This window comes from Oryctolagus cuniculus, chromosome 12, assembly GCF_964237555.1.
Source record: "Oryctolagus cuniculus chromosome 12, mOryCun1.1, whole genome shotgun sequence".
Classification (NCBI taxonomy): domain Eukaryota; kingdom Metazoa; phylum Chordata; class Mammalia; order Lagomorpha; family Leporidae; genus Oryctolagus; species Oryctolagus cuniculus.
The window spans coordinates 22,579,631-22,601,451 of record NC_091443.1 but is presented as its reverse complement, the minus strand read 5'-3'; the positions used below and the strand labels follow the sequence as shown (position 1 = coordinate 22,601,451).

At 39.9% G+C, this 21,821-nt stretch overlaps 1 long non-coding RNA gene across 1 annotated transcript; it reads right to left on the bottom strand.

The window, feature by feature from the left end:
- Positions 1-12,786: 12,786 nt before the first annotated feature.
- Positions 12,787-15,871, bottom strand: LOC138844616 (uncharacterized). The gene is made up of 3 exons (XR_011380718.1): positions 15,745-15,871; positions 13,710-13,835; positions 12,787-13,459 (listed from the first exon to the last, which is right to left on the bottom strand). It is a non-coding gene; the product is annotated as an uncharacterized lncRNA (long non-coding RNA).
- Positions 15,872-21,821: the final 5,950 nt, after the last annotated feature.

Here is a 21,821-nt window from a genome sequence, read left to right as displayed (position 1 = left end):
CAGTAATGATATAAAAAATGTGATTAAGACTACTAAGCAATTAGACCTAATTGATATTCATAGGACACTCCACCTAAGAGTAGCAGAATACACATACTTTTCAAGTGCATAAAGAACATTTACCAAGATAAATAATAATCTGATTAAAACTAATCTTGATAAATTTAAAAGAAATAAAATTATGTAGAGCATGTTTTCTGATTATCACAAGGCAATTACATGAGAAATCAACAACTAAAATGTGGAAAATTCCCCAAATATTTAGACATTAAGCAACACACTTCTAAATAACCCATGGGTACAAAGAATAAAACTCACTGGACTGTATTTTCCCTTCCTAAGTTCAGATTTCTCTCTAGCTGTCCCTAGAGTCACTCAAACCCTTTATAAGATTCCTTAACACATGAAAAATATCCACATTAAACCATCTGAGTTACATAGGGACCACAATGCATACACATCCTTAAGAAAATGGAAATAATATTCTTTTTGGAGTTGTACTCAAACATAATGGAGGGGAAGGTGCTGTGGTGTAGAGGGTTAACCCAGCACTTGGGATGTCCACATCCCATATCAGAGTGCTCATTCAAGTGCCAACTACTCTGCTTCCAATCCAGCTTCCTGCTAAAGCAACCTGGGAGGCAGCCTTGGGTCCTTGCCATTCATGTGGAAATCCAGGAATCCAGGATGAAGTTCCTGGTTTTGACCTGGACCAGCCATACTGTTCTGGACATTTGGAGGATAAAGCAGCAGATAGAGGAAATCTCTCTCTTCTCTTCTTTGTCACTTTGTCTTTCAAACCAGAAAAACTAAACATCAAAAACATACTTTCAAAAATCAAACATGGGCCAATGCCACGGCTCACTAGGCTAATCCTCCGCCTGCAGCGCTGGCACCCCGAGTTCTAGTCCCAGTTGGGGCGCAAGATTCTGTCCCAGTTGCTCCTTTTCCTCTAGCTCTCTGCTGTGGCCCGGGAAGGCAGTGGAGGAAGGCCCAAGTACTTGGGCCCTGTACCCGCATGGGAGACCAGGAGGAAGCACCTGGTTCCTGGCTTCTGATCAGCACAGCGCACTGGCCATAGCAGCCATTTGGGGGGTGAACCAACAGAAGGAAGACCTTTCTCTCTGTCTCTCTCACTAACTCTACCTGTCAAAAAAAAAAAAATCAAAAATGACAGACTCCAGCAGAACTATAGAAAAACACATTAAAGACAGACTGTGGACAATACATCATCACAAATATATCCATTCTCTTGGCTCACATTCTGAAATCTACCAACAACAGATGCTGGCGAGGATGTGGGGAAAAAGGGACACTAACCCACTGTTGGTGGGAATGCAAACAGGTAAAGCCACTATGGAAGTCAGTCTGGAGATTCCTCAGAAACCTGAATATAACTCTACATACAACCCAGCCATACCACTCCTTGGAATTTACCCAAAGCAAATTAAATTGGCAAACAAAAAAGCTGTCTGCACATTAATGTTTATTGCAGCTCAATTCACAATAGCTAAGACCTGGAATCAACCCAAATGCCCATCAACAGTAGACTGGATAAAGAAATTATGGGACATGTACTCTATAGAATACTATACAGCAGTCAAAAACAATGAAATCCGGTCATTTGCAACAAAATGGAGGAATCTCGAACACATCATGCTAAGTGAATTAAGCCAGTCCCAAAGGGACAAATATCATATGTTCTCCCTGATCGGTGACAACTAACCAAGCACCAAAAAGGAAATCTGTTGAAGTGAAATGGACACTATGAGAAACAGTGACTTGATCAGCCCTTGTCCTGACTTTCAAGGAACAACTTACTACTTTATTCCTTTTAGTATTTTTTTTGTTCTACTTAATACCATTGGTTGAATTCTTTAATTAACATACAATTACTCTTAGGTGTTTAAATTTAACTGAAAAGTGATCCCTGTTAAATATAAGAGTGGGAATAAGAGAGGGAGGAGATGTATAGTTCGGCACATGCTCACTCAGACTTACCCCTAATGGTAGAGTTAGAAACATGCCAGGGAATTCCAATTCAATCCCATCAAGGTGGTATGTACCAATGCCATTTCACTAGTCAAAGTGATCAGTTTCAGTCCATAATTGATCACACTGATAGGTCTAAGAGTCAAAGGGGTCACACAAACAAGACTAGTGTCTGCTAATACTAACTGACAGAATTATAAAGGATTCTGTAAAAAAAAAAAAAAAAAAAAAAAAAAAAGAAAGAAATTATCAATTCCCAACTTGACTCTCACTGGGATTAAACATGACAATAGGTCTGATCTGATTTCATCATCATTTAAAAAAAATCATCTATTATTTTTCACTTTATGTTTCTGTGTGGGAGCAAACTGTTGAAATACTTACTTAAGGTATACTAAGCTGATCTTCTGTATATTAAGATAATAGAAAATGAATCTTGATGTGAATGGAAGGGGAGAGGGAGTGGGAAAGGGGAGGGTTGTGGGTGGGAGGGACGGTATGGGGGGGGAAGCCATTGTAACCCATGAGTCGTACTTTGGAAATTTATATTCATTAAATAAAAGATAAAAAAAAAAGAATTATAAAGGAGAGAACAATCCAACATGGGAAGCAGGATACACAGCAGATTCATAGAATGGCAGATGTCCTAAACAGCACTCTGGCCTCAGAATCAGCCCTTAAGGCACTCAGATCTGCTAAAAAGCCCATAAGAGTTTTTCAGGCATAGAAAGCCAAAACACTCTGGGAAAAAAAAAAAAAAAAAAAAAAAAAAAAAAAAAAAAAAAAAAAAAAAAACCACAACCACCTAAATGAAAGATCTCTGTGAATGAGATCTCAGCAGAAAGAACGGGGCATCAAAGAAGGAGGTACCTTTCTCTGAAGGAAGGAGAGAACCTCCGCTTTGACTATGGCCTTGTCTAAATAAGATCGGAGTTGGCGAACTCAAGATGCTTCCATAGCTTTGGCAGCTCATGACAAAAGCCTCGGGTGATTACTGACGACATAAATAAGAGTATCAATTGTTAAGTCAACAACAGAAGTCACTGTGCACTTACTCTCCATGTAGGATCTCTGTCCTTAATGTGTTGTACCATGTGAATTAACGGTATGACTAGTACTCAAACAGTACTTTATACTTTGTGCTTCTGTGTGTGGGTGCAAACTGTTGAAATCTTTACTTAGTATATACTAAATTGATCTTCTGTATATAAAGATAATTGAAAATGAATCTTGATGTGAATGGGATGGGAGAGGGAGTGGGGGATGGGATGGTTGAGGGTTGGAGAGTGGTTATGGGGGAAAAAAAGCTGCTATAATCCAAAAGTTGTACTTGGGAAATTTATATTTAAAGTTAAAAATAACAAATATATCCATTCTCTTTATAATCTATAAAGACGTCTAAGCCTATCAGTTATAAAAGTAAGCGCAACTCAATCAAAACCCCATCAGAGATTTTCATGTACTTTATAGGTTTATTGCAAAATTTACATCAAAGAAGAACACTGCAAAAACTAATCTACAAGTAATCTACAAGTACTTGACACCATACAAGATGAAGGGCAAAACGTGTTGTACTGGGGAGAAAAACATCTTTCCCTCTCCCACATTAGATTCACGGCCGGGTCTCTGATTACCAAAGACAAATTAACAAGATAAAAGCACACAAATTTATTAATCTAATTTATGTAACACAGGAGCTTCCATAAAGAAATAAAGACCCAAACCAAATGATTAAATCTGTACATTTTTATGGTAGTTTGACGAAGAGTGCACAATTGCAGGGAATAATAGTAGGACAAAAAGGGTATGAACTAATGTGAACCAAGTACAGGAAACACAGCCAGGCTTGTTTGTTCAGGTTCTTCTATGAGGCCCTGTGTCTTCAGAGATAAGGATGCTCCTTTCCTCTAAGTAGAGGTAGGGGCTGTTTCTCATGAGGCTCATGTGGCCTGCTTCAGGGGAAGGTCAGAAAATCCTTCCTAGGTTTTATGACTTCCTACAGAGGAGGAGGTCGAGGGAAGGTGAGAGTGACATTCCTGCTTGTGTTGTTTTCTCAAATTCTTTCATCTTAAAATATTCTAGGGGTAGAGTTCTTGAATCCTGTCAGGAGATTTTTCTCTAACAAGATATCAAGATTTGCTATAAACTTCTCAGATGCAAGACGATGTGGTAGACATTTATTAAAATAATTGCAGAGAAGTAGACCAGCGGGGCAGGATGAACAGGCCAGAATGAACCCACACTTACATGAACACTTAATTCCTGAGATGCTCCTCAAATGCGCATGCGTGGAAGACTCAATTAGGGATTTGATCAGAACACAGTTCTGCCTCTCTAGCTCTATGGTAGTCTAGGGCTCTGCTTTTTTTTTTTTTTTTAATTTATTTCTTTATTTGAGAAGCAGAGTTACAAACAGAACAAGGGGGAAAAAGAGAGACAGGTCTTCCATCCACTGGTTCACTCCCCAAGTGGCCACAACAGCTGGAGCTGAGCCAATCCAAAACCAGGACCTTCATTCACACCTCCCACATGGGTGTAGGGGCCCAAGCACGTGGGCCATCTTACACTGCTTTCCCAGGCCAAAAGCAGAGAGCTGGATCAGAATGAGAGCAGCCAGGACACAAACTTGCGCCCATATGGGATGCCGGTGCTGCAGAGGGAGGCTTAGCCTACTATGCCACAGTGCCAACCCCCAGGACTATTCTTAATCAAGCTTTCTGATGATGCTGATGCTGCTGGTCTTGGCTGCACTCTCCACCCACACTTTGGGTAGCCAGGTTAATCTAGGAGGTCAGCCATAGTGAGGAGAAAGAAACAAAAAGAAAGTTCTAAGTGGGCCAACCAGAATTCTCTCATCAGGGGAAATGTTTCTGAGTCCCCGTGCCCACGAGATAGGAAGTTCTACCAATCTTCTGTCCCCTCAAAAAAGCACAGGACTCATCTTTCCCTGTGCCCCTTATCCATCCCTCTCCAGAGGACAAAGCAGTGCTTGATCTGATTGGAGAGCCTGGTCAGTGGCCTCTGACCACGAACGGTCTGATTTCCCCAGCACAGCCACCTGCGCTCACCCTGCCCCCGTGGCAGTACACCTCAGTCACGGCCCAGGGCCTAGCTTTCAGAGACTGATGCCGCACAGGAGGCAGCACCGGTAGAGGGGATGGGAAGAACCGCTTCACACAAAAGGCAGTGAGACAACTGGCTACGCAAACAAAATAAAAAGCAAAATTAGACCCACTCCTCAGTCCGTACACAAAATAAATCCCAAGGATATTAAAACCCCTAAGTGATTTATACAATTTAAACATTTTTAAACTTCATTTATTTGAAAGGCAAAGAGATGCAGAGAGAGACACATAGCTATCCCATCCGCTAGTTCACCACCCACATGCCTGCAACAGTCAGGGCTGGGTCAGGTCAAAGCCCAGAAATGACTCCGGGACTCCCAGGTGAGTGGTAGGGACTCAACTAACTGAGCTTTCACCTAGTACCTCCTATGATACGCATCAGCAGGAAGCTGAGACTGGAAATGGAGCTGGAACTCCAACCCAAACACTCTTGATATGTGTTGCAGCACTGTGCCAAATTTGTAAGCACTGATGTCTTAAAACAAAAGACAGAACAGGCAAAGAATCACAAAGGAATTATTGATAATATGGTGTTTATTACATTAAACACAACAGAATAAAAGAAGGAGAAAAGAAATAATGTAGACAATGTCTGGAACGTGTAGCCTCTCAGATTGCCATGGCATTGCACTGCAGCACTGCGCTCAGGCTTATAAGACACTCGGCTCAATTTCATGGGTTAAACTCAGTTATATGCCTCAGCTGCTAGGGGCCCCCGAGGCTGTCGCCCTTCTGCGTGCCCACAGTCCATTGCCCAAGCTCCCCAATCTGATCACACACTGCTTTGTCCTCTGGAAAGGGACAGGTGAGGGGTTTAAAATATATCCTGAGAGAGTAGACAAATTAGAAAAAGGTCCTATTTCATGGGCCAAGGAGCTCAGTGAGAAACATTTCCCCTGCTGAGAAAATTCTGATTGGCCCACTTAGAACTTCCTTATCTGAGTCCTTCTCTTCTCTCTGGTGATCACCTAGTTTAGTTTGGTTACTGGAAGTGCGGATGTCACAGCAGCATCGGTATCACCTGAAAGCTTTTTGGCAAAGCAGAAACCTAGATGACCACAGGTCTGGTGAGGCAGAACCGCAGACTGATCAAATCCCCAGGTGAGCCGGATGTAAATGCAAGACCGACGAGCATTCTTTACAAGATTCTCAGACCAGGTTAAGCCCCTTGAGATTACATCAGTCTCTCATTATGTCTCATTAGTCAGAATCCTCTAAACTTCTGCTGTCCACTATGGAAGACACTAGGGACTTGTGACGACTAAACATTTGAGATGTGTTGTCAATATAAAACACGTATTGGACTTCAAAGACTCAATATACAAAAGCCAATGTTAAATATCTTATTTTTCATATTAACTACATGTTGAAATAATACTCAAGATATTGAACTAAATAAAATATAAGTAATGTCATTTGTTTTTCTTTTTTACTGCATCTGCTAGAAATTTTAAAATTATGTATGTAGCTCACATTATGTTTTTACTGGCCAGTACTGCTCTTGGCCCTGGTCTCTGCCTCCCACATCTTAGGACTCATACATCCACTTCCATGCTACTTAGCCCCCTGGATACACTCCCATAATATTCACCCCCTCATATAACTAATAACCCTTTTATCTGGAAAGTCTCATGGTCCTGGCCATCAGGTTGCTAACACTCTGCTGAAATGCGAACCTTTTCCTGAGTTTAGATTTTTATTCTGGTTTGGAAAGGACCATCAATAGGAGATAAGGAATCAAAATTCTAGTTCAGCTTATGCCTTTAACCTTTAATGTTCTCTTGTGACTTCAGCCTTTACACTTTATCTCAGTACCTCTTCTTCCAATGCCTTCATCTGAAAAATGAGATATCTGAACTGGATCATTTTTTTTTTTTGAAGACTTTTAATTACTTATTTGAAAGTCAGAGTTACACAGAGAAATGAGAGGCAGAAAGAGCGAAGTTTTCCATCCAATGGTTCACTCCCCAGATGGCCGCAATGGCTGGAGCTGCGCTGATCTGAAGCCAGGAGCCAGGAGCTTCTTCTGGGTCTCCCACACGGGTGCAAGGGTCCAAGGACTTGGGCCGTCTTCTACTGCTTTCCCAGGCCATAGCAGAGAGCTGGATCAGAAGAGGAGCAGCCGGGCCTCGAACGAACTGGCGCCCATATGGGATGCTGGCGCTTCAGGCCAGGGCGTTAACCCACTGTGCCACAGCACCGGCCCCATGAATTGGATCATTTTTAAGATGCTGGAAATCCCTAACACAATGATTGTTTACCCCTAATTATCTTCTGTGCACATTGACTGTCACTGTAATTAGTTGGCAAACTCCTGGAGGGCAGGTATTTTATGTTATGATTCCACCTCTAACTACTTGTACTATGACTAAACTTCAGGAGATCTCAATATGGTCTTTGAAAATGACTTCCATGCCAATGGACAAAGCATTAGTTCAAGCTGATACAAGCTTTAGAAAGAAGTTGGGATCCTACAAAGAACAGTAGAGATCCACAAGCAGTTGCATTTTGACGTAAACATGCCTATTTGTATGCACACATTTGTTTTTAAAAGTTTGACCATCTGACTGCCACCTGAGGAATCTTGGTTAAACATTTCTCGATACAAAACAAAGAATGTTGAGTAGTTAAATATTTTACCTCTGAGGCTAAAATTTATTTTTTTTTGTTTCCTTCCTTCCTACCACATGTTTGAGGTGAAAAACGAAGTGTAAATGTTCAAAAGATCTGCAGTCAAGAAAATCCCATTATCTATGAAAGAATAGTGTTGACCTTTGAATGGTTAATTAATTCAACAAACATGTATTACATGTCTTCTATTATAACTGAATGAGTCAGCAATCTCTGTTGAGCATGAATCTACTAACTATGGAGTGCTCTCCGGTAATTCAGAAGACTAGTCCTCTTCTCAAGGCCCTTAGAACCTCATTGAGGAAAATCAAACAAATTGAAGGGGACTAAATGGATATTATACAATACAAAAGGAATCAACACATTCACTGAACTACCATCATTGCCAGGTGCACAGCAGATACCAATATGAACAAGACTGATACATGCACTTTTAATATACATTCAAGGGCTAATAGCTCAAAGGAGAATAAGGGAGATTCCCCTTGGGGTGCTCAAAGGGTTAAGGGGCAGTTTGAAAAATCAGGAAGCCAGGAGAGGGCAACCATTCAGCAGGCAGCAGGGCAGATGGATGCTTGGGCCTTCAGATGCATTTCTATCCTTCCACCAGACAAACTCAGAGAGATGGGAAACAAGGAGGAGGAATGTCAGGTATCTAAAGGCCACCTGTGGACACCTGCAAACAATCAATGACATCTTGTTCTCAGTGTGGATTTCTCTGACCTACACCAGTAACTTCACGAGTGAGCTTCAGAAATCTGTACTTGGAAAACACTACACTGCAGGTGAGCCTTAACACATACTGAAATGTCCAAGCCACTCATTCCCTGAGAACAAGTGTGTCAGATTTATTCTGACACAAGTTGCAGGCCTGTCTTCCAAAGCTTTGTGGTAAGTTGCTCCTTTTTGTCTGCACACCCTCTTTAAGCCTCAGCATCCTGTCAAAGTGATAAATACCTATACTCTGTTGTGATGATCAAATGACGAACAATCTAAGATGCTTAGATATAGTGTGCTCAATAAATATAATATAAGTGATAATAACCTCATAAAAATCTCCAAGTGTGAGCGCATAAAGCAGATGCGATAAGGAAATGAGAGAAGAAAATTGTCGAGTTCACTGGGGATTTATTTCTAGTAATAACCTCCACTCACCTACCACTCCCTGTTGATGTGCCAGGCCATGTTCACGTGAATTCAAAATGTGCTTATATAGCAACCCCACGGAAGAAAAATTTAGTAGAGCACTAGCTGAAGGCTGGTGAGGTCCAATGTCTTGAGAAAAGCCATCATACAGCACACATTAGGGAACAAATTGTGTTACAGTCAAGATGGTCAAATTCAATCTGTGAGGCACCCAACTCGCCCTGCACTTGTCAGAGATGAACCACCAGGCAAGCTCTGAAACCAAGGCAAGTTCTGAGACCACAGGTAGCAGTGCTCCGGAAAGTGGGGTCAGTGTACCATTCACTCTCCCAAATCTCCTTTATTGCCCAAACTATTGTTTGCAACTACAGAAATAAACAGCAGACCTGTATTTCCTGCCACATTTCTAAAAGTGAGGAAATCAAAACCACTGTTCTATTACTCTGTAGTCATTATTTGCTATTAGTGTTAAGTGAAAATGCCACATTCTACACTGTTCTTGATAGGGATGGATAAGGTTCAAAATCCAAATACAGAAACCAGAGCTTTGAAAGGATCACAATCTGTCTGGCAAAGGACTGAAACAGACACCTGTTGTGTTTCCCTAGCCAGCATCCACTCCCCCTTCTTCAGTGCTTGCTCCCTGGTTTTCCTTTGGGTACCACTCCCCACCTCAACACCACCACTACCACCTAACTCCTGATGTAAATGAAAAGGTTGAAGCCCATTTACAAAAAAGGATACATGATCCAGGCTTTGAAAATTAGCATGTTCCATACCTCCAATGATAGTTATTGGTTCAAGGATGGCAGGTCTAAACTGATCCAATCAAGAGTAGAGCTTAAGAGTTTGTCCTGAAATATCAGGAAAAAAAAAAATAAAAAGACGTCCTTCTGATGAGATGGGATTTGTCAGGGTCACCTCATGGAGAAATGCTGGCTGCACTATCTGTACCCCTGGATTCTTTCATATCAAAAGTTCTTCCACAAGACTTTTCAGATATAATACAATTTGTGTTTTCCTAAACCTCTTTAAATGAGGATTCTGGTCATTTAGGGAAAAAAAGCTTAAGCGAGAGCCACATGAACCTCCCAAACAATCAATCATTCACCAACTCAAATTAAAGTGAAAATGTTGTGAGTTTAGTGCACCAACAGGCAGATTAGTGGGGCAAGAGAAGGATGATTGATTCTTCTCCATGAGCAGAGCCAATGATATTAGGGAGACAGAGCTAACACACACACACACACACACACACACATAACCTCATAAGTGAAACTAGAAACAATAGGGGTGGGATTCATCAGAAGAAAATAAAACTATTTTCCACTCTCTAGAAAACAGAAAAAAAATAATATGACAGCAGAAGCTTAGCAAATAAATGTACCCCATCTAACGTGCTGCAGAAAGAGAACAGAAGGAAATAATTTTTAAAAGAAGCAGAGACTGGAGGGAGATAAAAAAGGAAAAAAAGCCTTTCTATGAGGGACATATTTGGGACACTATTCAGCAGGAAAAGGCATTGAAGTCCATGTATTTTGTCTCAACATTTAAATTAGACAGATAATTTAGTCTGAAAATCTACCTGAAATTCTTATTACTAGCGAACATATTATTCTATATTATAGGACAGTGGAAAAACAGCCAGCACAAAATCCATAATGCTAGAATGCATTCAAGACACCATCCTGACATCAGAAGTGAAAACAATATAAGCACGTAATTCCATTTTAATACAAAAAAAATACCCTAAAATAATCTTGAGCAAAAAAAAGAATTCTCTGTCTCTATAAGCAAATGCATATGACTCAATAGTATTTGCCTTTAATTTTCTTCACAAGCAGCAACTGAGAGACTATAAAATTCCACATATATCTTCAGGTGCCACACAATCAAATAAAAATAAACTAAATACAGGGAAAGCAAAAGATGAAAATCATTTATTTGGTTAATTAGTTTCAACCAGAAACCTGATTATGACAGAAAATACAATGAAAAGATGCTAAAATAATGAGATGAGTCTCAGTTCTTCGCTGAGATGCCCACCTGGCCTATCAGGTATATTAAAACAACATTAAACATTGGTAACATGCTTACTGCTAAGTAACTAAATGATATAAAGAAGTCAGTTTACCAGGATGAAAATTTCACTGTGGTGAAATTTCATTATAATTATAAATTTATAACTATAAATTTTTTCATTATAATTATAAATTTCATTATAATTTCAAATCCTTAATCTCCAGATATATTTACTTTGTAAACTTAGGAGTGACTCAAAGAGGCGTAAGTTAACATAAAACAAATTCTAAGCCACTGAATTAACCACTACAGTCTGTAAATTAAGAATTTGGATTTCCCAATGGCTAATGTAGGGATATGGATTCTTCTCTGGTCATTTCTTTTCCTCATGAATTACACTGTATTTTGCCAATACCCTCTTGGAGCTATGTACAAATTGTATTATGGCCAGTTGTTTACATGGCCAGATGTATCCCTGGACTGTAAACTCCGATAGAATAAAATGACCGCTTGTCACTATCATACATGCAAGTTTTTTTCTACAATAGCTTCCAACTTAGAATTTAAGGGACAGGACCGGGCTGCCAAAATGGTTGTTGTTGCCAACCTTGAAGAGCAGTAATGCAAACGTCATAAAAGTTCAGGGACACAGTAGTCATACAGTTCCAGAACCACATTCTGTCCTCTCCACTTCCTGGCTGAGGTATCTCGAGTCAGTAACTTAATTTCCTGCACAGCACTATTCTAAAACTAGAATAAAGGTTATACATAGACTTCAAGTTGTTAAAGGGAATCCAAGAAGTGATCAGAGTGAAGGGACACAGTACATCATCAAGAATCTACAATGCAGCATTATTATTATTATTATTATTATTTACTGATACTGTGTCCACAGGATCAGGACTGCAATTCAAGTGTATCGCTCTTAGTTGAGCTAAGCCTTCATCTTGAGGAAATTCACTGTGGTCTAGTTTGTTGCTCTTTGGCTAGCTGTAGTTCCACATGAAACAATGAAAACTTAACCCAGGTGTAAGGACAGTTCCTAGGCACTATGTTGCACAGACCATAAGCTGGACTCTGTCATGCTAGACAGCTTAATAAAGGCAATCATTCTGTAATACAATTGGAATGTGTTATGTATGATTTTGTTTTGTAATAATTTCCTCATACCTACCAGAGAAAAAATTTATATGTGCTCCAAGAAATATAGTAAAGGAAGGAGGAAAGCAAAAAGTAACGCAATATTTGAGGGCCTACTATGTGTCAGGCACCAAAGAATCCAGTCAGGACAACAAACATGGCAGAACTTTCCCAAGGTCAAGGCAAGGTTACAGAAATTGAGGCATCTTTTAAACGTTTTTATTTATTAAGATTATTTATTTATTTATCTATCTAAAAGAGAGGGAGAGGCAGAGGCAGAGGGAGAGACAATCTTTATCCACTAGTTTAATCCCCAAATAGCCTCAACAGCCATGGCTGGGCTAGGCCAAAGCCAGGAACCAAGAGCTTCATCCAGGCCTCCCACTGGGTGTACGGGCCCAATATTTGGGCCATATTCCGTTTCTTTCCCAGGTGCATTAGGAGAGAGCTGGATCAGAAGTGGAGCAGCTGGGACTCAAACCGGCACCCAAGTGGGATGACAGCACTGCAGGCTTTACCCACTATGCCACATTGCTAGCCACTAGATGTTTACATTTAAAAAAGCAATGACTTTAATCAGGGAAAGAAGGAGCACAAGATACTATAACTGTGATAGGTTTTTTTTTTTTTACTATCATTTTAAAATACAACCAGAGTGTGTGGTGTGGTAACAGGACAGACTCAGAAAGGTGTAGGGTGAATAACTTGTGTTCTCAGAGCTAGAGGGAATGGCAAAGGTTTAATTTGTAAGTGTGTGTCTTGAGCAAACAAAGCTCAGGTCTCATCTCTGGGATAAGCTAGAAGGGCATTTTGACCCAACTACGATGTGGCCATTTGATGTCAAACCACCTAGTCAACATATAAAATCACTATATTTTCAAAAACATAAAAAAGATATTGCCTACCATTGTTGAGGTCAGGTCTTAAGGGCCCTGAGTCTTCTGTTACAAAAAGAATAAAGAGATATGAATAATAAGTACTTACAATGACTAAACACACACACACACACACACACACAAAGAACAAATTTTACAAAACTGCAAAAATGCAAACATCAAAAAGCCTACAAAAATAACAATTTATCAACTGCCTAGCTTATCTCTGAAGACCCTTTCTGCACATTTTTGGACTGTACACTTCCTGATCATCTCTTCATAAGCTAATGCTTTCATAACATCAGTCCTTAAAATACTGTTCTTTAGCAACATTGATCAAAACTTGTTTTTAATTACTGATAGTTTTAAAAAGCTGCTGTTAGCATCATAATTTATTACTGGCAATATACATACATTCTTAGAACTGTTGTCAAATTTGGAGAAACTTTTATCAGGTGTCTTTCATTTATGAACTGTAAATTTCAGGGCATCTCAATTTTTCTTGTGCTGTGACCAATCTTAAAAACTCTGGGTGAACAAAAGTTTAAAACAAGTCAATGTACCTTTTATAATGATATGAATTTTATTTTATTGTTGCTGTCAGTATTTTATTTTAAATCAGTTAGAAATATAAGCATATTTCCAATGTATCCATGAAATTCAGTGACATATTGGGATGCATAAAACATGTGACTTTACAAAGGTTCAATAACAGTATTTGTAGTATTACTGCACATGTATATCTTACAAAAACAGTAATTCCAAACATATCCAGTACCTTATCAAGTATATTCCTGGCAGCAAAGATCTTCTGTTTTGACAAGATATGTATAGAACTGAATGACTCTTGCTGAGGTTTGCATATGATTTGTCCCCCAAGTGTACTGGTGTTGGAAGGTGGTCCCTATAGAGAATAAGAGATGATGCTGAACCTTTAACAGGTGGGGCTTAGAGGGAGGTCTGTAGGTCAATTAGGACACCAGAGGAATTAAGGTATTTTTTTTTTCATGGGCTCCTGATGAGTTTCTGTGAGAGTATGTGGTTATAAACACCTGAACCTAGCCCCACGCAGCCTCTCTGGCTTCCTATACCAAGATGTGACCACTTATTTCCACGTGTGCTCTCACTATTGCCGCCCACCATGATGTCACACAGCCAAAAGAACCTTCTCCTGAACTAAGCCAAAACCAGTACCATGCCCTTGAAACTCCAAAACGTTGAGATCAATACGTTTCTTTTCCTCATAAGTAGTCAGCCTCAGCTGCTTCACTCTGGTAACAAAAAGCTGACCAACAGAATTCTCTTACAGTACTACATGCCTGATGGTTGGGAGAATTTCCCACAGACTTGCTTCTGGCTCCACATATTTCAAACCGTGTTTCTCCTCACCACCCACCTACTTTCAGTGCTAGAAGCTACAGCCCATGCACACGTTCTGGCTCTGCACTTCAGTGGTAAATGTTAGTGAATCAAAGCAATGGATGACTGGAGTGTGCCTGGAAGTAATTTTTATAACTAAAACCGCTAGTTAAGTAGCTCTACACAGATATGATTGCAAACAGTGTAAATATGACCTCTGACCTAAACCTAAATGGGTAATGGGTCCCCAGTTCAACTTTCCAGTAGCCATGTCTCCAAAATTCCTGTGGCAACCCCAGTGCCACTCAACACAAAGGAAAATGTAACCAGAGAAGGTGAGAGTGGAAAGAGAAAGCACTAATTTAAAAAGTCAAAATATTTTAGGAGTACTTTTATATATTTTATAAAAACAATTGACTATATAGACATATACAGACTAGGAGTCTCCAACATTTTTGAAGGGACCCATACAAATGAAGAGACCTTGAAGTTTACACTTCACAATTTGCAACAAATGTCCTTTGGTCCCTTTTATTCCATCTCTAACCTCAACCTCAATCATGTATCATTTTTCTCTTTTAAAATTTTACTTCTCTTTACTTGAATACAGAATATATGAATAATTTTAATTTCAAAATCACAAAAACCACACAAACTTTTAAAGTCAGGACCTAAGAGGTTAGACTGCAAGTTTAATCACCTGTCCTCCAACTTACATTTTGAAGGATCTTAACAATAAATTAAATACCCAGACCGGCGCCGAGGCTCACTAGGCTAATCATCCGCCTGCGGCACCGGCACACCGGGTTCTAGTCCCGGTCGGGGCACCGGATTCTGTCCCGGTTGCCCCTCTTCCAGGCCAGCTCTCTGCTGTGGCCAGGGAGTGCAGTGGAGGATGGCCCAAGTCCTTGGGCCCTGCACCCCATGGGAGACCAGGATAAGTACCTGGCTCCTGCCATCGGATCAGCATGGTGCGCCGGCCGCAGTGCGCTGACCGTGGCGGCCATTGGAGGGTGAACCAACGGCAAAGGAAGACCTTCCTCTCTGTCTCTCTCTCTCACTGTCCACTCTGCCTGTCAAAAAATAAAATAAATAAAAATAAATAAGTACCCATATAAAATGAACTACTGAGATAACTATTAGAAGTTTAACTATTCTCTATGAAATACAGAGAATATGAGATTCTACTGTGCTACAAACAATCTCATCCTAGTTCCATCTGCATCTTGCCCAAGGGATAATGGGAGGGAGCTTCAAATGTCCATGGATAAATGAAATTTAAAATTAATGTGAATCTTCCATGACCTTTTAGAAGTCTCCTTATATATGCTCACTCTAACAGGGTTATACAATCAAGGAGTCAACATAAAACACAGGTTTTCATTCTACGGATTTTTCAAACAAAACAACAGAATGAGTATCTCACTTAAATGAATATATATATTTCTACTTACTACTTGTTGAATCCTTTATTTATGGAGGGTTAAGCTTGTGATTGTAAAGCAAACTGAAAGTATGTCACTGTAAAAAGTAAAAGAAAAATAAGAAAGGAAAGGGAAGGGAGAGTGAGTGTGAGGGAGGGAGGGAGGGTATCATTATGCTCTTAAAACTGTACATATGAAATGAAATTTGTTTCCCCTATATAACTGAAAAAGTTTTTAAATGAATGCATGTTTATTGATTAAAAGCAAATTACAATGGCGATTATCAATCAATTTTAGAGATAAAACCAAGACACTGAGGTACAATGATGCAAGTGAACACCCAGAAAATGAGCAGCCTCCTGTTTATAGCTATGATGGCTCCTTCCAAGACTGGCAAGTGCAGTAAGAACAGGACTCCTTTTTCCCTGTACTTTGTCAGCCATTTGCTACCTCATTTCCATACCATCTCTCCTGCAACCTTAACATTAACCAACCCCTGCTTTCATCTCAACTCTAATCCCTACCCCAGGGAGTATACGTTGGAGATGGGGTGAAGTTCAAAGATGGAGTAAATTTGATTTACATATTAATAATCATTAAAATAGATACACTTTGAGAGTCTGCTTTTTTGACTGTATCAATATATTTCCCTGCAAAGCTACTGAATTAAATAATCATATCTAAACACTGGAAATGCTAATGAATGAATTAAATTACAAAGCAAAAATCATAGAAGGCTATATCAATTTTGGCTAAATTCTTAAGGAATGAATTTATCCCCATATTGCACAACACTTTCTGGGTGGAACACAAAGAAGCATTTCCATAACTCTACTGTCTCTTTTATCCTTCGCAGCTCATTTTATGGATGTGTCTCAACAGCTATTTTTCAATAGAAATGCATTTTAAGGAGCTTAAAAAGCACACTCTCCCCTTCCATTCTGATGTCAGCATATTAAAAAAAGCAGCCCACAGTAACTATATGGAGTGCTTTGGGACAGAAATTTTACCTTATTAGGAAAGGGGAACCTAAAAGTACCAAGGCAGAATCTCCTGATGGGAGAAAGCTAAGAAATCCCTTTCTGAACCAGGGTGGGTGCCTAGGTATTCACTTATCCTCCATACCTCCATTTCAGGACTATATGTATCCTACATATCTCCTTTTGTGGACTCAGCACAGTGAGATTTGGTAAACCACAAGAACAAACCTTCCACTGACACCTGTTTCCTTAAGTTAATCTTTCTTAACAGTGTATATCTCCAAGACAAGATATTCATTCTTTCATCCATCAAATGGATGAAAATGACAATACATGGTTGTTGCCTACATGGAGCTGACCATTGGGAATTACAGGCAGTAAACAAAATAATAATCAAAGAATTGATTAATCATAGAGAAGATTTCCTCCATTTCCTGGAGTACTGTATCTGACAGTTGTGTAAGCTAGGGAGAGAGCAGATAGTTGCCAAGAGCTTCAAATCCATACCCTTTGACCATGAACCCAGAGACAAGGCTGCTTCTACTCTAGCTTCCAAACTGTAAGACAAGAGGATTCTTGCTAACCTGGAAGACTTGGATCACCACGTCCACCCATGGGAAACCAGATCATGTGCCCACGATCATATGTTGGGTTCAGGAAGACATGTTTTCAGAAGAGTAGAGATTGGTAAGTTTGCTAATCAACCAAAACACATAAGCTATAGCCCTGTAGCCACATCTTCATAGGCCGTATCTATGGCTGATTCTCACAGTATGGAGAAAGCCAGTGCAATATTTTAAGCAAGGGAGTGATAGAATCAGATTGATTTAAATTATGTTGGCAGCACTGTGGATAATGTTATGGGTGTGAAGTAAAATTAAAGATCATGAGAACAGTTAAAGATTATTTCAGGCCAGCAAAGATGCTATCTAGGTTTAGGGTGGTGGTTTTCATGAGGCAAAACAGTAGGTTAAGTCAACAGGTATATAGGAGATAAAATATTGACAGGTGGCTGAGTGTATAAAAATAATGAAAAAGGAGAGATCATGATAACTCATCAGTTTCTACCTTGAACAACACGTTCAGCTTTTCTTTACGTTAAACTTGCAGACAGACTCTCACCCCAGAGATGCTAATTTAATTCCAGACACAGCTGTTTTCAAAGTACTTTACATGTTTCAAGTGTGTGTTCAGATTAGAGAATCCTCGAGTTAGGTGGATAATGGTGCCCAAGGCAGAGTTTGAGACAAACTTCCCTGAGAAGATCATGTCCTACGTGGCTTTTGTCCGAAGAGCTTGTGACCCTCCAAGTGAGACATCATGTTTATGGATGGAAATATACAGGTCTTCAAAAATTTCATGGAAACTGAGTATTATGAAACAACTATGCATGGATTTCAAAGGGTTTTTTTTTTTTGCACCAAAATAAACTTACCTTTTAATTCCATTTTCCCATGAACATTTTTAAGTACTCTCATGTACATGGGTATTTACAGGAAAGAGCTAAATTAGAGACAGGTGAAAGTGAGTGACATTAATATTGTAATGGAAGTCATGGTAGAACATGAAACTAGGGAAAGAATATAGGGAGAAAACAAAAGAGACCTGAAAAAACCCCTACATTGAAGAGAGAAGATGATGAGTCAGCAAAGGAGACTCTGAAAGAGTGCTGGTAGGTTAGGAGGAAACCAGGAAAATGGGGTATTGCCAAAGTCAACGCAAGAGAATGTCTCAAGCAGAGAGTGTGTAAGCGGGTTGAAAGCTGTATTTAATTTTGGCAAGGCATGGCACTCCACCCTCCCAAGATAGCTATTAACAGGGAATTACTATTTAAAGGTCAAATTGTCGGAGACTCCAAAGCCTATGTTTTGAGGGTTTGGAAAATAATTGCAATCTCATTACAGATACTAAACACAAAAGATAACCTTCTATGTTCATATGCACTCATGACTTCTAGCACTAAGACATGTTCGCCTATTTGTGGATTTAGACTTGGCAAGGATGGCAACTCTTTGAGTATTCGGTAGTATTCTTTCCGTTGCCAAGCCTACCCAGGGCAAAACAAACACAGAGTGATCTTCCAGGACTTGACTCCTCTTTGGGCCCCTCCTGTAGCATGTACAGAATTCTGTCACCATCACCATATGTAAAACATTTTGTTTCTTTACATGGGCATCATTTTTGGATGTCCCTGAGGGCAGGCAACAATCTTCTATGACTTTCTATCTCTAGGGCCTATCACAGTACCTAGCACTTGGTATGTACTGATTAAAAGTTTGCTGAATGAGTGGAAAGTTGCATAATTTTTCTGTGAATACATGAAGAGCCAATCTGGAAATTCCATCTCTAAGTATTCTTTCATCATAAACTGTAAAATACTGTTTAAATAAAGGATGTGGTTTATCCATGTTTAGGTTTTAGGTCAATTTTCTATGAAGTTAGTAAAATCTTATTCCAATACAAATTATTTAATTCCTTGGTGCCGTGGGTTCCTTGCCTATAAAATAAGAATGGCAATGCCGATTTCCCTTGGCACTGCAGTGAGGATCGTAAAACTCTACTTGCCCATAAGAGGTACTCCTTGGGTCTGAAGACAGTTGACAATCATTTCTGTCTAATTCTCTCTCTGCTTACGTATGTTGGTTCAGACTCTGGAGGGTCAGAATTGCAGGAAACAAGAGATAAGTTTTAAAAATCTGTTTGTCAGCCCTGGAGCAGTGGCTAAAGATTGGATACTTTTCTTTGACAAAGGGGTGATTTTTTTTTAAGCACTCTCCAGACCCATCTGGGCTGGACAAGAGGAAGTATTGGTGGCCTTAGGGCTGACATAGGCCAGTTGCAGCAAATGTAATCAATTCTACAAGGTCCCATCAGACCTAATCTCCCCTCTACTTTAGTGTTGCTGTTCAATTAACTTACGGGTCTCTTAGCAGAAAATCCGTGAAAGAAATGAGAGAATATTTTAACCAAGGGCAATCCTACCGACTGCAATTTAAATAATAAAATGTAGCAACCCACTAGATGCATTTTCATTTATTATAGCTCCCCCGGTCACACAACAGCCCCCCTTTGACAGAGTGCTGATTACAGTGGTAGCCTTACTACACTATCTCATTTTGTGTTCATGTGGATGTTGCAACTATCGCCATTGTACAGTGCAATGTAAAATGCAGACAGTGAGGTTCAAAGACATTAAACAATTTGCCCAGCGTCACAGCTGGCAAAACAGACCAGATAGAAACATAATCTCCACAAAGCACATTACTACCATTTTATATTGCCCTAAATACTCTGACAATATCTCTGTAAGTTTCTGATACGATTTTTCTTTTTAAAAAGCTACCTTTCACTAAGATAAGCTCACCTCAAAGGACAAACATGGGAGTTTTCTTGTCCTTTAAGATTACTTTAAGGCAAAAACAAAAATACATAATAAATGAAAACAAGTACAATATTTAACTTGATAAATAGTCCAATAAACTTACCTGAAACCTAGCTTTTCATTTTCTTCCACTGACTTCTAATATGTTTGTCTCCATACACCAGCAATACTCACATCTGGAATGACCTTTGTTCCTTCGCTTTTAAAAGAAGTCTACTTATCTTTTAATTCTTTTTCTTATTTCTTACACCATTTAAACTTGATCTCATTTGATTCACTAGTATTTTAACGTGACCAGCTTGTACACTGAAGATTTCAAGACCCTGTAGTCATACATGGATAAGTGAGGTCCCTGCTTGCTGCATACAAGTCAGTCTGGGTTTGGGATGATTTCAATGTTATGTAAGATAGTTGCCTTAAAAGCTTCATAGAGCAAGATAAAAAACATGGTTCCATTTTCTCCAAGAAGTACTAGAATGATTAATCACATGGCTAAGGTAAGAACATTAACCCTGTGGACTGTAGATATGTCAATCATCTTGGTCCTGGGTGTCAACTCTAAATGATTGGTAGTAGTTACTCAAAATGCAGAGTTGAGCAAGATTCTGAGGTTGCATCCAGACTTAGTGGCAAAGCAGCTATAATCAATCTGTGATGTCTTCTGGGGGCAGTAGAGAGTTGTGGCAAGGCTGCACACATGTCAGCATTTGCTGTCTTGAAAAAGCAATGGCCCCAGAAAAGTCACACCCTCAATGTGACGGCAGGTCGCCTTTACTATGGCAAGCACACCACTTCACAAGTTGCCTGAAGAAAAAGTCACAAGTGAGAGCTTCCTGTCATGTTGAACAAACAAAAACTGAAATGCAAAGCAATGTAGAGAAGGGCATATCCTTCAAGAAGGGGATAACAGATTTATGTTCCTGTGATGTCTGTCTGGGTGCAACAAAAAGACCAGGCATGGCTCTGAAGAAGGGACACCAGATCTGGCAGCCCTTCCCTGCTGCAGAGAACAGCTCAGTGATGAGTGGGAAACCTAAACTAGCACATTCCAGCAGAAAAACCAAGGAAGGATCACATGGGCAAGGCAGACATTTGGTACACGAACTAAGCAAAAAAGGTGTCCAGTTCTTTATGGATCCCTATTTGGAAATTTTCTCTCCCAATGACCCTGGCATGGGTCCTGGGGACCCTGAGCAGGGTACTGCAAGGTGCTTATGACTGATGCTTCTTTTAATGCATTTATGCTTTCTGAGTATGGGCTGCTCTTCCTAACACAATGTGTCTTTCTGATGGATCATATTTCCCTGCCTTGAAATGTTCATTGTGTAGTGGAAGGAAGCAGGCAGGTACAAGGCAGTGAGTGCTATCATGGAGACATGGATGAGGCACAGAGACAGACGCAGTTGCCTCTGTGAGAGAATGGGAAACTAAAGCCAGTTTCCCTGGCAAAAAGCTATGCAGTGTTCCTTCTGCTCATATAGAAAAGGATAAGCATAGACACAGAAGCCACCGCCATGAGTTCAAGGTTCCTGCAGGCCAAGTGAGACAAAGAAATGAGCATGGGCCCTGAAAGTCACAGGATTTTCAGCAGAAATAGACACTGACATCTTTCTTGTTAGAATGATCCTCCCTACAGCACCGCATGTAAAGACTGAATTGTGGGGCCGGCGCTGTGGCGTAGCAGGTAAAGCAGCCGCCTGCAGTGCTGGCATCCCATATAGGCATCAGTTCAAGTCCCGGCTGCT